Source organism: Camelus bactrianus, chromosome 1 (assembly GCF_048773025.1).
Source record: "Camelus bactrianus isolate YW-2024 breed Bactrian camel chromosome 1, ASM4877302v1, whole genome shotgun sequence".
Lineage (NCBI taxonomy): Eukaryota > Metazoa > Chordata > Mammalia > Artiodactyla > Camelidae > Camelus > Camelus bactrianus.
In genome coordinates, this window is record NC_133539.1 from 75,926,977 (window position 1) to 75,930,952 (window position 3,976).

Genomic DNA, 3,976 nt, shown 5'->3' on the forward strand with positions numbered 1-3,976 from the left:
TCTGTCAACCAGCATTAGCAGCTAATTGTGTTTTCCCCCCAAACCCACACACTTCTTGTTTAACTGCTTCAGGAGACTCACTGTGTACGCAGGGTCAAGCAACAAACTGTGTGGCCAGTTGCCTGTTGAGCAGTTAACAAGGCTCACACCCCAGCTAACTGGCTCATTTCTGCACAACAGCCCCTTGGTACACGAGCCTCAGTTTCACGCCTCAGTAAGATTACAAATCACCACATGTCATGATCCGTCATGTTCACTTGCACAGGCTTGACTCCATGAACATTAAATTTGTAAATACTATGGATCTACTGAAATTCCCCATTTACAGATGAAGGAACTGATATTCCAACAGGCTAAGTGATTGCCCAGATTTACGCAGCTAGCAAAAGGCAGGTCCAAGTCTCAAATCTATAACTCTGAATTTATATTTAGTACACACACAGACAAGCACACATGCACATACATATGTGTGTCTGTATATATACCAATTATGTGTATACAGCACCGTGTTTGTGTATGTGTATAATATAAGCCCAAGTGCAGATTATACTAGTGGGACCACTGTATCTCAGCAGCCCTTGCCTGGGAGATGCAAATGTCTGAAGCACAGAGAAGGGGCCCTTCGAGATGGGCTCTTTGTCTGCAGGGAGCGATAGAGGTGGGGAGCTGGAGGACAACAGGCTGTGCCCTGCCAACCACAAGCTTTAATCCTTAAATCTTGTAGATAGAAAGGTGGTTTATTGGTGGAGGATGAGGAGGTGTTTCTCCCGTGAGATTTTGTGAGACATCTGGGCACAGAAAAGTGAACAGGCCTTCCAGAAACTTAGATTTGAACCATAGAAGAGGGTGATTTTCCCCATCTCGGCACAGAACGCAGACTGCTCTGATTGCTGGAGGGCTGGCTGCTCTGGGGGCATCAGGAAAGGGCACCTTGACCAGAATAATTGTCATTCTAGTGGTGCACAGGAGCAGGGATGGCACCAGGAAGGCCATCCTCAGAGAGGTTCATAAGTCCTTGGTTACCGCGAAGAGCTCAGAGAGAAAAAGGAGCACAATATAAAAGTGGTAGTGTATAAAGACACTACCTGGTGGGCTGGTTCAAGACAATGTGTAAGACTCCAGAAAATTTTCAAGGCTCTAGTGTTTTACCTGAACAGGTAGAGTCAACGACCAAGAAAAATTGTATTATTAATCTTGTTGTGATCTCATTTGTATCCATACGCTAGCAAGGCCTGGGTATTTGCAGGTCATACATGAATGCACAGACACACACACAAATCCTCATAAACTCACACATTCCTGCAAATGTGTGTTATATTTACAATGTACTTCAATAAACCATAAAGTCTTCTAATCTTCCTTCCCTTTTTACCTTATCTTTATCAGCCAGATGGCCATTTATTAAACAAATGTTTTTTGAGTATTTATTGCACTAGAAATAAAATCATGAATACACAAAGTCCCTGCTAATATGGAACTAATATTCTAGTAAAGGAGATGAGATTGTTATTACTCCTCTAGCAAAGGAGGAAGATTTCCATAAACAAAAAAATAATGGTATGATTTCCAGTAGTGATACTCTTATGAGGTTGGAGTTTCTTTACACGGACATAAGAGAGATCTCTATGGAAAACTCTCTGAATAGAGACCTGAAGTTGTCGTTTGAAGATCCAGTGCAGTGGCTCTCAGTCCTGTCTGTAGATCAGCATTCCCTGGGAGACATTTTTTTCATGTTTGAAATTCTTTTATTCTTAATATAAACACATACAATAGTTAGGAAAAATAAGCAAAGGGTGAATTACAGAGTGTTCAAATTCTTTTTTTTAAATTGAAGTATAGTTGAAGTACACTATTATGTAAGTAATAAATATATGATCTAGTGATTCGCAATTTTTAAATGTTATACTTTATTTACAGTTATTCTAAAATATTGTCTATTTTCCCTGTGTTTTACAATATATCCTTGTAGCTTATTTTGTGCATAATAGTTTGTACCTCTTAAGGAGAGTTTTAAAAAACCTGATGCGTAGACCCCATTCAAAATCATTTAAGTCAGAATGTCTGGCGACAGGGCTCAGACCCTTGTACTTTGAGTAGTTCCCAAGGTGACTCTAATTTGCAGTTAGAAGAGGCTTCTCATCTAGGGCAAGAGTGGGGCGAGCAAAGGAAATAGTAAGCCCACATATGCATGTCCACGTCCATATGTTTGGCGTGTTCAAGGAACCTCAAGGAGAAAAAGCAAAAACAGAGATGAGGTCACAAAAACAAGCAGCGCCAGATAATGTAGGGCTTTTAGATCATAGTAATAGGCTTATGTTATATTTTAAGTGTAATGTGAAGCTATTATATTATACTTATTAGGTTATGTGATAAAATGGGAGAAATAGGACAAAAACAAAAAAGATTCTCTCTTCTCCAGTTTTCTCAATGTAAAGCACAAAGATATACTCTTTATGTTTTAATCATAGGGTCATGCTAATTATCTAATCTCTGGCGAAGGACTGAGGTATTCCGATCAATTGAATCAGGGAGAAATGGAATGTTAATCTGTAGGAGAAGATGAATTGCCATCATCCTGGAAAGAAAGAGAAGTAGAATGACTCTGAGTCTCTCTCTCACACACACACACACAGTATTTACACACATACATTTTTCTAATGAGTATGTATGATGTATCTAAGAACTGGTTTTAAAATATATTGTTGTTAAAATAGCAAGAAAATGCCATCAGCTAATAACTACTAAAAAAATTGTCACTTGACGTATTTTTTCGCTTTCTAACTTTTCCATCTCGGTGCATATCCTTTCCCTTTGTATTCTGATTAATTCTGTCTATTGGAAAGAGAAAAATAAAGAACTATTCCCAAGATGAAATGTTTAGAAAGTTAATGCCACAATTTCTGAAAATACATAAATTTTAATTTATACCTTTCAGAGCATTTAATTAATAAATAGCTTTCTTGCTTATCCAGCATATATTTTAATATATATGTACATATGGATATGTACATGTATATATATATGGCAATGCAGTTATACAGTTTGCTGTGTTTCCTTATTTTATTTTATTGCACTGATTGCAAAATGTTATGAAGCAAGAAAGATCTTGTTTTCCCTTGGAATAAAATGGAACACTCATAAGGTCTGATCATTCCAGTGAGCTTCATGAAGCACGTCGGAAGATCTGTTAGAATTTCCACTATTATTTGTGTGCATAATTGCATTTTCTTGTAGAAAAAGGGGGACTGGTTTCCTACTTTCCACAAGCAAGTGATCCTGAAAGTCCTATGCTACGTGAAGCTGTACAGTGCTCTTGGAAGCCTATTCCCTTGGTTATATTTTGTTGGCTACCAGGGATGGTGTTCAGGTGCCACCAACCAGGGCCTTGAGATCTTGTCTCCCAAATGATGCTCATGGCATTGTTGTCACGCTTCCTCGCAACGTCTCCAGAGGCAAACCTGCTCTGTGATGTAGAGTGTGAGCGAGACGGAATCTGAGTTTGAGTCCTGGCTCTGCTACTTGCCAGCTGACTTTCTTCTCTGACCCTCTTGGTCTCCTCCACTGCTCAATACCAGTAACAGTACTTGCCCTAGCGGGGCTTTTGTGGTGATTAGAAATATCTATTTTGCTTTAAGCTTCAGACCTAATATACAGCTAATTTTTTCTTTTTAATTTAGCATGATATGCTCAGTCATTTGACATCTATATTTGATACAAATTACAGAAACTCTAAGTGTTTATGAACTTTACATGCTATAATGACTTCCTGTTTCAAAGCTACGTTAATGAGTATATTCTCCTTAGATAAACTCATTAACATAGAATTGAAAGTTCTCTACCATCAGGCCTTACCCTGTCTTAGTATTACAGCATGTCTCACTATATATTCCACCTTCTATCTGATTCTGGTACTACTTAACTATTTATGGTTTTTGTTCAAACATGCCAATATTTTTTTGTTTGTTTTTTGTTTTTT